This window comes from Lycorma delicatula, chromosome 3, assembly GCF_047948215.1.
Source record: "Lycorma delicatula isolate Av1 chromosome 3, ASM4794821v1, whole genome shotgun sequence".
Taxonomy (NCBI): Eukaryota; Metazoa; Arthropoda; class Insecta; order Hemiptera; family Fulgoridae; genus Lycorma; species Lycorma delicatula.
The window spans coordinates 180,923,210-180,938,537 of NC_134457.1; positions in this window are offsets into that span (position 1 = coordinate 180,923,210).

The window sequence follows — 15,328 nt, forward strand, 5'->3', positions numbered from 1 at the left end:
ATGTTTGGAGTGTCGCTTTATATGGAAGTGAAACTTGGACGATCGGAGTATCTGAGAAGAAAAGATTAGAAGCTTTTGAAATGCGGTGCTATAAGAGAATGTTAAAAATCAGACAGGCGGATAAAGTGATAAATGAAGAGGTATTGCGGCAAATAGATGAAGAAAGAAGCATTTGGAAAAATATAGTTAAAAGAAGAGACAGACTTATAGGCCACATACTAAGGCATCCTGGAATGGTCGCTTTAATATTGGAAGGACAGGTAGAAGGAAAAAATTGTGTAGGCAGGCCACGTTTGGAATATGTAAAACAAATTTTTAGGGATGTAGGATGTAGAGGGTATACTGAAATGAAACGACTAGCACTAGATAGGGAATCTTGGAGAGCTGCATCAAACCAGTCAAATGACTGAAGACAAAAAAAATATCTAATATTACTAAAATATTTTATCTGTATTGACATTTTATTATTTATACGGTTATAATTACGGTTATTAGTCTATTATTATATAATAACTTAATAAAATTTCCGCTAAAAAGTCTATAGTCCAAGGGTGTTTAATTTTAATTACTATGTATCCAGAAACTAATACGCAATTCGTTTTTACTAGATACCTTCTTTTTCGGCCTTCCAGCGTGTTTTTGCACACATTTGGAAATCAAAGAGCTTTTCGCCATTTTCTGATCACTACTGAAAAAACAACTAAACCGGTTTCATATTCCTTCCACCGACTAAACTAGAAAAGGGAACGAACAAGGAACCTTCCGTTCACACACGGAGTAAAAAAAAAAACTACCTTCACCAGTACGCCAGGGTCGGCACTGCAGGAGTGATAGCGCTCTCTTTTCCATACAGCCTTGGGTTCAGCTTCTTATGTGAACATGCGCAAAACCAGCCAAACACCACGCCGCTAGAACTGTGAAGCACACAGTTCTATACAACGATTTTCGTATCTTTTTCATAAACCGGGGAATGACTACTGACATTAAGCTTAAGGATTATATATTGTCCAAGTATAAAGAAAGAACTAAAGAAAAAAGGACTCGTTATATATATTAAATGTTATCGATAATATCGAGTGGAAATAGCGGGTGCTGCAGTTCCACAGTGCCTATACGCGAGCTGTCACTGCACGTGATTTAAAGGAATGTTAAAACATATCGGTTAATCATAAACGTTAAAATATTTTTAATCGCTTATAAAATGTAATTAAACCGTAATAATAACAACAATAATAATAATGTTTCTTCGGGAAAGTCTATTAGACTTTTCGCTGATAACTTGTTTAATTTTTTTCTACATAATTATATATATAAAAAAATTATCGTTTAAAGAAAAAATAAGAGTTGTGTTTTATTTTTTTAAATTTTAATTCTACCGTAACTGTCGCAAGGAATTTACAAAAGACAGTATAAGTAATAAAACACAGGGAAGTTATCTTTCAGTAAAATCTTTTTAAATCCCTTTGGATTCTACTAAGCTTTTTACGACTACGTGACTCCAGTGTTATAATACAATATGCATTATTCTTTATCAAATAAGAAAACTATGGTCGTTTATGTTATTAAAATTTATTTATTTTTTTTATACCTGTAAGATGTCTAAAGAAATTTGACATTTTTTTTTAAAACGGAAATAAAAAAAAAGATAAATAATTGTTTTAATAGACTTTTTGAAAAAAAGTACGGTATTACTTCGTTCGCATGGTGGGATTGAGGGGTGAAAATGAATTTTTTTACATTTTGTACATTCATTTAATTTGGGTTTCCTTATATATTTATAAGCTTATGAAAAAAAAATATGTGGCTCGAAAAATCTTCAAAAATACAAGATTAGTTTTATTAAAATTTAGTTATGCTTTAGAAATATATCTGAAGTTGCGCGTGTAAAAATTTAATGAAGATTGGTTGAATCGTTCTTGGGTTATGCTTATATAAAGATCGTAAAAATTTGAGCAAAGTTAGAAACTTGATTCGCTATGATACTGCAAGTTAGAACGTTGACGTTTCTTTATCTTCGGTATCTATTATTGTTACTGAATATTAAACCAAATTAAAAAAAAAATTGATGTCGACACCACATGTCTTCCTTGTACGCCTATTAAATTACATATACACGTTTTTAAGAGTACAGAAAATTTTATTTCACTAATAACGTCTGATTATTTTCGAATTCTCCCGCTAAATGGAAGCCGTTAAGCAAATAACTCAACTTTCCTATCGGTTCTTCTTGTTGCTTCAATTTGAAGTTTTCATTCTTTCTGAGAACGCTTGTTTACGCTCTTCTGACCGCTGTGGTCTATACTGTTTTTGTTTCGGTTGCTCTGATATAACTTCCCGTTTGTTTACTTTATATCTGAAGGTGTCTCTTTCTAAAATGTCTAGTGGACTTATGTTGGCGTTTTTTAGGTCCTTTCGAAGTTTGTCCATCCAAGGTGTTGAGTTCTTGAGCGAGGTTACATATTCTATTACCCTTTTCATCGATCGATTTTCTGGTAGTCTACTGAGATGACCGTAGAATTCTATTAGTCTTTTCTTAATGTCAATTTCGATATTTGAATACTTTTCTGTTGTTTTGACCGATTGTAGTCTGCAACCGTCTCGGGTATATTTTGCTCCTAGGATTTTCCGAATGATCTTCCTTTCTAGTTTTTTTTAATTTCTTCAAGTTCATGTTTTCTGTTAAGCGTCAAAGTTTCACCGGCGTAAAGGACTGCTGGTTTTATAACTGTGTTGTAATGCCGGAGTTTAGTCTGTCTTGATATACATTTTTTGTCGTAGATGTTGTGAACTAACCCTAGTGCTTTTTTGATTTTTTGGAGACGATTTTGTTGTGAGATTTTTTCAAGGCCTGTTGGTTCGATGAATTCCCTGAGGTATTTAAAGTACGGGACCCTATCGAATTTACCGTATTTTGTTTTCAGACTTGTGATATCTGTCTTTGTACATAAGAATTTAGTTTTCTCGAATAAGATCTGCAGTCCCACTTTTTCTACATTTTCAAACGCGTTGCGGACATCTTCCTGCGGGGATCTTCCTTGATCTCCATGTACCGGCCGCTGTCCGGCTATCTGGTCGGATAAATGAGTTATAATGTCTTAGTTTTGTGTTTATGGACGTGCATTTTTTGTTATAGGTGTTTTGCGTATTTATTGCGGCTTTGATGAGTATATTTATTCTTTTATTCCAGTTTGGGTTTTCTTGGAGGTTGTGCGTGATGTTTTCCTCCAAATATTTAAAGTTTTCTACTAGTTCTATGTCATTATTAGACCGATTATTAGACCATTTTTTAGACCGATTTTTCCTGCAATCTCTTCCAGTGTTGACAGTTGGTATCTGGCCTCTTCTATATTTTGGGCTAGTAGGGGTAAATCGTCCGCAAAGCCTAGGCGATTTACTGAGATACCTTTTTCCTATTTTAACGTTATCGTTATTTAATCTGTTCCAATCCCGTATTATAAATTCAAGGGCACAGTTGAATAAAAGCGGTGACAGTCCATCTCCTTGCCTCAGTCCTGTTTTGATGTCGAATGGATCAGATATTTCTCCCCTGAATTTAACCTTGGATTTGGTATCCGTTAGTGTTAGTCCGATGATTTTGACTAGTTTTGGGTGAAGCCCAAAACTGGTACTTTATTTTAAATAAAGTATAATTACTTTATTTTAAAGTAATTATTTTAAAATAAAGTATAATTACTTTATTTTAAAGTAATTATTTTAAACTTTGTACTTTATTTTAAATAAAAATTTTTTAATCGGAAAAAGAATAACGCTACTCTTCGTTGATTTCAAAATGGCGTTCGTTTCAATTTTTCAATCTTAAATATCATAGAAATTATTAGATTTATCAAATCGTGTTACATTATAAAAATTATTAAGCATTTTTTTGTGAATAAAATTACGTCTTTACTTACTTGTAAAAATCCGACGACAAACAACAGAATTATTGCAAAAAGTATGCCTAAACCGATATAGCGGCCATCTTGTTTTTTTTTAATATCGTGGTTTCTCATTAAAATTGCTAATCAGAAAATTTTATTTAGGTATCAAGTGAGTCACGATAATAAATTGCTCCCGAGTGGGGAACTCATGTCAAAGTACAAATCTTTGCTTCCCGTTCTTTAGACCCATCATCCCAACCCCAAACGGGTAAGACACCCGCTGTGTGACGTTACCGTTCCTAGCAGTGAGGGGGTTTACCGGAGGTCGTCTTTAGACTCTCTAACTGATTACATCTCACAGTCATCAACCAGGCCTCGGTCGGGATGCCACCGATGTAAATACCTCGGCATACATTTGCATCAGCAAAATACAAATCAAATTTTGCCTTCACGTAGGCCTCAAACGGACATTTTCACATCCAACCTAACGTGATTCCCTCAAACTAATCGACCGAAACCGCGGAAGCGCGAACCCCGCGCCTAGTAAAGATTTGACAACACCGATCGTGACTGTGAATGCATCAGTGAACGAACAAGTTTAAAGTTAAATCAGTGCTACACTCATACCGATCAAAATTATGTTTTACGCAACATAGAAATTCAGACCCTACACCCAATTAAATCGACCAATTTAGGTCACCTAACAAGGGCAACGCAACCGCATTCCGGTCCGCACAGGTGCCGGGAACAAACCCCGCACCACCCCATCATGATGTCTTGCGTGGCATTACCAAATCTCGACGCCCCCGGTCGCACGGGTTCACATATCCCGACGGCGCGGCTGTCCCCACCAGTGGAACCACCAAAGCGAATCACAAACAATACCGATATAACCGTGGCACGATGCCAATGCGCCTACCTTCAACCAATCCAATGCCTTGACCGGAACCCTAGCCACCGGGGATCCTACCACGATCGAGTACCTCGATTAAACTCCCTCTGTAGACCTACACACCGCAAGGGCGCGAAGAAAACCAGCCAATATAGACCAGGGGTCGGCAACCTGCGGCTCGCGAGCCACATGGTGCTCTATGGATGTGAAGCTGCGGCTCTTTAGTTCCATACGCAAATATTATTTATTTTATAAAAAAAAAAAAAACATTTAAAAATCGTTCTGAATCGATTAACGAGGATTAGGCACCGATTCTATCTCTTTGCCACTTGTACTCGCTTTTCACGGCACCCCTCCCCCGTGACACTCGTCGTCACTGTCGTCAGTCCGTCAGAAGCTCTCGAATGACGCCGTCGTCGGATGTTTCTATGTAGGTTTTAATTCGCTTTCGACGAAAGACAATTTGGCGTCTTCACCAGCGCTTTGGCTGTGACGTATAGTTTGTTGTTTCAAGCAAAAGAGTTAGAAGCGAATTATCTTCTCAAAGTTATGTATGTACATATATATAATAATAATAATAAACTGAAGTACAAATAGGTAACATAATAAGCATTATATTTTTAAAATACATATTATACATATTTTTTTTCCAAATAAGATACCTAACTACGTTTTTGAAGTCGATAAGAATTGTCAAAAAAGAAACAAATATTACCGCGAAAGTGTTTTTATTAAAATATATATTTAATAAATTACCTGTTTTATTATTTATCTATTTTATAGCTTTTATTATTTAAAAATTAGAGTTACAATAATAATTATAAGTGTAAGTACCTATAAATTGTTTTTTATTAAACCTATTTTCGAAAAACTTTTGTGGCTCTTTAAAAACTTTGAAATTTTGTAAATTGTTATTTTTGACTCTTCTGACTCAAAAGGTTGCCGACCCCTGCTATAGACTATTCCTCGCGGATCATTCTTTAGGCCTATCACCACGCGTGTGAAAAAATTGACAAAAACATCAAATTTTTAATTTGAAGCTATAACTTTCATATAATATTACATATCAGCATCAAAGCTTGTTGTCAAATCCATTCTGAGTTAACGTCCTAAAATTATTTTTTATCTTTTACTAGGTGTAATTGTAGAGCGGTATTTTAGAATTGTTTTTTTACGTATTTTTTATTTACGGTAAATATATATTTTTAATAATAATTTTTTCATGTACTTTATTCTCAATTTTAAAAAATATCTAAATATTAAAGCTGAAGCCCACGACTGCCCCCTGGTTGTACATCATATCTAATCTTAAGTTCACAAAATATAAGATTATGTTCCTAAATTTTTGTTGGTCTATTGAATTTTATTACAGCCAATCATACTCTTTCTTTACTCTTGGGAATTTTACATGTTTTTACAATGTATCTGAACCAGAATAACGTACTTTTTATAGTCAACTGTTCGCTATCTTATAAGTTTGAGATCATAAACTCATTTTTATAGTATTCCAAATTTTTTCTTTATAAATAAAAACAAATTTCTTCCAAATTTTTCCTAAATTGGTAAAATAAAAAAATATATATATATGTATACTAATTTAGATTGCTAAACTTGAGCATATAACCGCCGATTTTAAGGTACGCACAATTTAACACTAAATATGCCGTTTATTTTTACGATGTAATGGTTTTTCTTTTGTTTCTTCGAAATTTATATAACCCAATCATTTTTTATCCTGTTTTTTTTTTTTCAAATGTTATTTACAAAATTATTTTATTAGAGTTGCATATCTGCATAATTGACAATCCGCCATCTTGTAAATTATTTTGGAATTATAAATTATGAAAACAAGAAAGGAAAAATCAGCCTACTTTTTGGTATTACCTCATGTAAAATAAAATTTCAAGCTGAATTAAAAAGATAAAATTACATCACGAGAAATATTTTTTCTATTAAAATATTTTATTATTTATGTCCTAAATATTAATAAAATAAAAATTTAGAAGTTGGAAATGTACTTTAACCACTTGAGAGCTATCGGTAACCGCCTAGAAGATGTTACTTCGGTCGGTCCCAAACGTGGCTGAAGAGTAGCCCCCCACCTTTGTGCAGCTTGATCTTCCGACGGGGTCCTTCTTGGATCATTGAGATATCACGACATTCCTCCCGGTTGCTATTGTGACTCTCCCCAAGCGGGTTAACTTTCCCTTCCCTATCGCCTAGTCTGGGTCTGGGTATACATCTCACGCATACCCCCCCTGAATCGCGCGCCCACCTCACAATCCTCGAGGGTCCTCAATACGTCATCAAAACGTTCTGATCCAGTCATCTGCTGGACCCGAACGCCTTCAGTAAAGAGGCTGCCAAGTGCATTTGCAACGCTATTACATATTGAACGGCTAGGTCGACCGATTTTATTTATTTTAATTATCCCAATATTTAATTAAAAAATTTACTTTAATGTTTTCAGTCTGAAATTACTTAATACAGTGCAAGAAGTCATCAACAGAGTGCATCAGGAACCACTATCTCACCCCTTATCCAACCTTGAATTTTCACCATTGGATTTCAACTTGTTTGGTCCGCCTAAAGAAGGCGGTACGCGGTAAGAAATTTAACGCGATGACGTCGTCAAAAGAAATATGCTAAATCGGTTCCGACATCAAGACAAAGACTTTTTTGCAACAGTCATAAATAAGCTGATTTAAAGATCGGGACAAGTACGAGTACATTAAAGTAGAAAAGTGAACAAAATGTCACATCGATTAAACATTTTTTTAAGCTTCAGAGAAATTTGTCTTTAATAATAATTAGACGACCCTTATATATTTTTTTAAAATGTTGGTTTCTTTATTATTTATTGTATAAGAAAATAATTATATCTATAGAATATACCGTTAGTAATACATAGTTGTAAAAAAATTACCTATTATTATGACTGGAGATGACGGCTACAAACGGTAATGAATGAAAGTTACCATTTTTATAAAATCAGACGGTTCCACCAAAGATATCCTGAAAAAAAACCGTAAATTATAATAGTTTAATAAATAAAATAAATGAATTAATTATTTACGACCTCTATGGCTGAGTAGGTAGCGCATTTAATTTGGTGGTTCCGGGTTCGAATCCCAATTAGGTATGATGGCGTTTTTTCATACGCTACCGATTTTTAACCGGGCTAATTTAATCTAAATAGATTAAATTTAATTCGTTTTAATTTAATTTCTTTTTATTTAATTTTATTATTTGAAATTTACTAATTTCCAAAATTCAATATTTATCCCACCGCCATCTCGGAACACACATAATACTAAATTTTTATTTATACCTCTTTTCTTGTCTTATAGTGTCCTTTAAAATGATGTATCGCACAAAGGATGTTAACCGTTTAAAATATTTGTTACAACCCATGAATTGCCTCAAAAAAGGAGTTAAAATTCTATTTTTCGTCAAAAGTTAAATCGGTTGACCGATACCTTATCCTGAAAGTTACAGTATTCTTTCTGGAATGGTTTTAAAGATTTTTATGGGTTTCTATACTTTGTCTCGCTCCATGAAGTACAAAATTTAAACAAAATTTTTGAAAAATATTTTAACCGAAGGGAGATAGAGTAAAATAAAATAAAATAAATATTTTTAGGGCGGGGTTTGTTTTTTGAATTTTTTTCTTGATTATTTATATATGCATTACGGGTAGCAAATTTTCTATAATATTGTTTTCTGTAAAATGCCTTGAAAAAAAATAAATCGTTTTTTCATGATACCCCACCTCTTAACAAATTTTGAAAAAATTATGATCGGTGCCACGTATATAGAAGTTTTTAGCCAAATTTTAAGAAAACCTGAGAACGGCCTTATCGGACGAACTTTTAAATTTAATAATGAAAAACAAAGATAACAATTTGTTTTACAAATTACAAAAATTTCATTGTACTAAAGATTTTTACTTCCTTAAAAAGTATTGCGATCGAAAAAAATTTCGGTTTTCAGATTTCAATGAAAATATGGAAATATCCATTTTGACAATCCCTGATCTATTTTGAATAATTTTGGCGTGACATCTGTACGTACACACTTTTATATGTCGCATAATTGAAAAACGATTAGCCGTAGAATGTTGAAATTTTGGATTTAGGACTGTTTTTAACATCTAGTTTTGTACCTCCTCTTTTGATTGCAATCGACTGGAACAGAAGCGTCTAAAAAAGCCCAAAATAAAAAAAAAACAAATTGGATTTTGGACTTTTCTTAAATGCAGTAATAAGATCTCATCGAGAGCTTTTCAACGATATATCATAAACGGTATTTATTTTCATCGTCTGTAGAGTTACAGTCAAATAATATTTTAATTAATGAAATATTTGGTCTTACAACGGGAAGGCACATCTATTCGAATCCGACTTCATTTTTTTTAAACTTTTTTAATTTAAATATATTGATTTATTACTAATTATAAACCTCTGATTGTAAAAAAACTTTTGCTATAAATAGTAATTCAATAACGATAAAAAAAATCAGAAGTTATTAATGAAATACTAGGAAACTTTTACGTACTTTTAAAAATGCGTGTATGGAATTTAACAGGCGTACAAGGAAGTTATGTGGTGTCCACATCAGATTTTTTAAAAGTTAAAAAGGGGTTGTACTAAGCGTATCAAATTTCGGGATGAGTATTTTGAAAAAAAAATTCTAAATTTTGTGTTTATTAATTATTAAGATAATAATAATTAATATATTTTCTTTTATCATATTTTGACGCGTTTCGGAATTACTTCATCGTTAAAATTTATTGTACCGGTACTTTTATAAATTGCTGCTAGGCTGTATATAACATTTAGTCAACGCCGTTTCCTTTATTTGACATTACGTCTTATCAATTATGATATCTTTATCAAGTAAAGGGGAGGGCGTCGACTAATTATATAAAGACTAACAGAAAATTAAAAGAACCAGTAAAATAAGTTTTGACGTTAGAATTATCCGGAAATGTGTCAACGTAAAAAATGAAGTAAAAAAAAGTTACGCAATACTCGACGTAGAAATTTTTGGTTTTGTGTGATATTCAGGGAAATAAACGAACGATCCCAGTAGGTGGTATACCAGAAAACAGATGTTCAGTTTCTTATCTATTTAGAAGACGAACCGGTTGCTTTATAATGAACATCGATACTTTTACTGAAAGTAATTACTATGTAGAGCCATTGTACAGCTCAGGAATACAGATTATTAAAAAAAAATTCATAAATAACAGTAAAGAAAAAATTATAAATATACGCTACCTGGTGTTCTCGTAGGTAAATTACCGCATACGTTACGCAGGTAGGATTTAAAGTAGTACTTCAAAGTACATTAGAAAGGTCCACGGTACATTTTGTATGTAATATACGACTGTAATGTACATCATAAGTGAATGATGATAGGTTTGTTAACAGGCGGTACAGCGGCCGATTAATTCTTGAAGTCGACTACATCTATTTGCATATCACACAAATGTCGCTTTAGGGTTTACAGTAAAGAGCATTTTCAGCTTCAGTGAACTATCAAAGTGTACGTAAATGTTATGATTTCTAAATAAATTTTTCAAATGAGATTTTTTTATAAATAAACTTACAATCGATATAAAACATATTTGTATTTAGTTATTTAACAGATAAAATGTAAAATACTTAAAGAAAAAATTTAAAATAATTTAACGTTGATATGCTGTCGATTCAAATTTGTTAATAGATGCATTTTGAGGCGTCAATTTAATATTTGTTTTAGTAACGCGAAGACATAATAACAATGTTTTCTGACCGCTGTCTATTTAGCAACGTGTGTTTGTAGGTCTGGCAACTCTGCACCCAACTAGTATGATGGTGAAGTGAGGGAGGAAGGGGAACCCCCTTCCACAATTCGTCTACATACAACCGTTCAAGGTTACACAGTTTTGAGCATCCCTTATTATACATTACTGTATTTTATAAAATTATAACTTAGCAAAAATATAAAATTAAACCCTTTAACACTACAAACGTTTTCATCACCGATGTATTTATTTTTTTATTTATTTATTTTCTATTTATTTTTTTATATTTATTTATATTATTTCAATCGAAATAATATAAATGACTTACAAGCATTTTTTCAATATTTATATTTAAGTCAAATATTGAATTCAAGACCTGTCACTTTTTTAGCAGATTATGTGAAAATCACATCCAATTTTTTTCGTATATGTGATGAATGGCCTAAAAAAAAAAACGCAACACATAAGGGAAACACGCATAAGAAAAAATTGGCAAAAACATCAAATTTTTAATTTGAAGCTACGACTTTCACATAATCTTACAATCAAATTATTTTTTACTTTTTAAAAAAAAAGTGGTGTTTAAAAATTTTTTTTAATATTTTTTATATATTTTTGTCATTGTTTTTCTTCATAAAATAATGAACTATAACCAAAAAATCCTTTTCGGCACGCCGGAAAGCGGAGGATTTCGACGGTGTTAAGTAGGGTAGGGGATAAAAAAAGATTTCCACCTTAAATTTAAGAAAAACTTCAAATTTACTCGACGGTTACATGTGAAAAAAAGTTTTATATGTTTAGCATACTACAAGCCCCATCTTCTTACAATTCTAGCAACATTTTGTTCATCTCTTGCCGTAAGGGTTGGTCATATCAAAAATTGTTTCGTACAAAAGTTTTAGGTAATGTTTAGAGGACTAACGATTACTTTAACCGATTCCACACTGCGCCTATTACGGGAGATATATGATATTTTGTCTTCGAAACCTCATTTTTTTCACCCCCTGGGCCAACGGTTGGTTATATCAAGAAACTTTACTAAGATAAGTTTTAGGCCCTTATCCAAGGAATAGTAGGAACTTCAGACGAATTCGATATTTTACTTAATAAGAAAGTTACAACGATATTTTGTTTTTTCGAAAAATCCCCCTATTTCCACCCCGATGGTCCGATTTTACCCATTAAAAAACTTGACCAAGATTTTGGGTCGTTATACTTTATGTATCAATTTGAAAGTGATTGGCCCAAAATTACAGCAATTATCGTGTCGACAAGGAAGTGAAATATATATATATATAAATGTATGCATAAAATTTTGAACTGACGATGGTTTTGGGGTCTGGGGGTTGTGAATCGCGAAGATATGTCGAAATTTTCCAGAGGTCGAATCATTGTACCCATTACAATAGGAAGCTTTCTTATGAAATCTACCTAAAAGTAGACACCGGAATGTACCGATCCCTAGCTGAAAATCCCGACTCGTAGTATCAATTCCTACAGTTAAATTTCTAATTTAACTTTCGTTACATCAATTTTTATCATTCAAAAAAAAATATTTTACACAAGAGCTAACCAATTTTGGACACCTAATAATCCCATTCCAAGACGCCGCCCGCTAGGGCAAACCGCCCAAAGGGCCTAGCTACGGAGACGTGCCTGAGGCATGCCCTGCAGCTAGTGAATATATACAAAAACGAAGTATAAAATGTCTAGACAAATATAGATTAAACTTCACACATTACTTTATGTTATTAATAAAAAATAGACGTCTCTCTCTCTCTCTGCGCGCGCGCGCACTTGTGTGTGTGTGTGTGTGTGTGAGGGGGTGCGCGCGCATTTGCATTGGAGATGTGCTTACTGTATATGTAGTAATCAGCTAAGTTTGATAAATTTAGAAATAGTGTAATCATATCATTACCCCCTTACATACCGTCGCTAATATTTTTTATATTTAATAATAATTTGTGATTCAGTTATTTTTCTTTAAAGGTGATTAGTTACTGAAAACGTAACAGTCTGGTTGTGGAAAACCGTTCAGGTACTAATCTGGAATCGAACACAGCACCTTTTGGTGTAAGATGTAGCAAGCAAGCACGCTTTCTGTGACTCAGACACGGCGACATAACATTTTTATTGTTAATTACACTAATCGATTTTTAACATTTTTATTTTCTCAAAGCTTTAGTTAATCGTTAGCCGTCGATTACTTTTTACTCATCATAATTAGTAATCCTACTCGGATTAAGTTTTTTTCTTTTTTCGCGATTCTTACTAGTTTAGAAAAAGAGGAATCTGATACACATATTACTACTCGAACGAGAATACTATTTAACGATCCTATTTCGAGACGCGGTGGTGTATTATATTGTTTTGAACGGATCGCTTATATTAATCAAGAATGAAATACATTTTTAATAGTTTACTAGCTGCTAAGCCTGGCTTCGCCGGGCTTCACAGCCGGCATCGCTTCGCTCTGCTCTTTGGGGCGTAAAAGGAGAATCGGTTTTTTATCGTAATCGTGTAAAAATACATAACTTTAACTATAGTTACAAAATTCAGTAAAATTTTACAAAATAATTGTAACTGTTTTCCACACGACCGATGAGGTACCGTTTTTTTTATAGTCTTGAAAATTCTTTCAAGACACGGTTCATTTTTGCGTACCGCACATTAACTGCGTATTACGAAAGATTACTGTAATTAGAATATTTTTACTATTTGTTTTTCCGGTACTGTAAATATTAATTTCAATTTCTTATTTTAACGTTAGCCCCTTATTGCTATCAAATACGCTGTTTGAATTTTTAAAATCGGTCGTACCGTTACGGAGATATAACTGAATTTCGGAATAAAAGAATGACCGAATGCCAGATCATCGAGAGTATATCTTTTGTATGCAAACGTTAGCCCTTGTTCTGCTAGCAAATACGCTGTTTGAAGTTTTAAAATCGGTCGTACTTTTCCGGAGATATAAGTAAATTCTTGAAAAATAACGGATAACAGAATAACCGGATAACCGAATAATCCAGCGTACATATTTTTTATGCAAACTTTAGCACTCAACATAGTAAAAAATAAGCCGTTTGAATTTTTAAAATCGGTCATACCATCTCGTAGATATAGCTGAATTTCGGAATAAGATAATGTCCGGATAAACGGACGACTGGATAATCGAGAATATAAAAGAAAAACATAAAAACCACCCTTGCAATAAATAAAAACATTTTGCTGAATTAGATTTTTTTGTATACCTACGGGGTCCTTAATCTTGCATTTCAAAGAAATCAACTCGTTTTTTATATAAGTAGATTAGCGATCATTATTTTTACAGAAAAGATTATTTAGGAGCAAGTATGACTTTACCTACGCGGAACTCTACGGTATGGACAATTCTATCTTCAACTCTGTGCAAAAAATGAAATCAAAATAGATTCTGTCAAGCTTAAATTTTCGTTCGTTAATTTTTCCTACTGCATGAAGTTTCTTTTATATTTCAATATAAGACGTTATTTTCTACATACAACTCTATATCTAAACGCATTTATAGCGAGCTAATGTTTTTTTGCAAACCGTTTATATATTAGATATCGACGAAAGAGATGCGATGAACAAAACGTATCGCAATTTATTTTCATATAGTTATTTAATTTTACCTTTTTGATTTGTGAATCTCACCGAAATTTTTATTTTTTTAACTGTTCATGAAATTTTACCTTCACAGTAACATACATACGTTAATATATTTTTGTTACCGTGTTGAACTCGGACTTTGGTAATGTATCTTCATATTACAAGAAATTTATTTCAACGGACAGTTTGAAGCCTGTTTTAAATTTTGTAGATTTACGGTTATGGTCTTCGTAGACGTATTATTAAGTTTAAAAGCGGAAAAAAGAGTTAACCTTAATTAGATATTTTTGTGTCGTTTATTTACAGATAATTGTGTTGTTTTTTTATTTTCAATCTCTTTAATTTAAGTTAGAAACGTTATTTTTTGCATACTTTCGTTGTAATAATGATTGGATGGTAATCCCTATAAAACTGTGTCGTGTAATTTAGTAAGCCGTTTTGAAAATGTCAAAAAAATAATTCTATATTTATAAAAGTTTGTTTTTAATTTATAAAAAAACAGGATTTATGGAAGAGGTATTTAATCGTTCTTTGTGATAAGAATTTCCTTTATTGTAACTACTTAAATTACCCGAAGTTTCGTTGGTGACAGGTTGCTTTCTATTGCTAGTACGGAAATTCCTCATATTACAAATTCTACAGGCTTTTAATTCGATTTTTCTATTTTTTTTTGGTATCATAATTTTAAAAATGACTTTACCACGTTTATCCACGTTTAACATTAAAATCGTTTCGGATTTCTGTGCGTCCCACGAAAATAGAGGTAATCGAGTTTGCCTTAAAATAATCATGAAACTAAAAAAAATATCCAAGCGACCTAAAAGTATTAAATTTATACATTCAAGCTGCATTACTTCAGAATTAAAATTGCCTGAAATATTATATCTGTTGTTGCAAGTATAAGTATGTCGTCAGATGACATAAAACGTAGAACACGTGATCTAGCCAACCGGTTGATATAAGCAGCTTGTACCGGGGAAATACAAAAAAAATTGTAATAAAAACAAAGTTCTTAAAAAGTATTAATTTGTTTTTAATTAAGAAGAGTAAGCTTATTAGAAGACACTTCTAATAATTCTGTAAATATCATTAAACACTAACGCGAGCTGCAAATATGTTTTCTAAATAAACTACGTA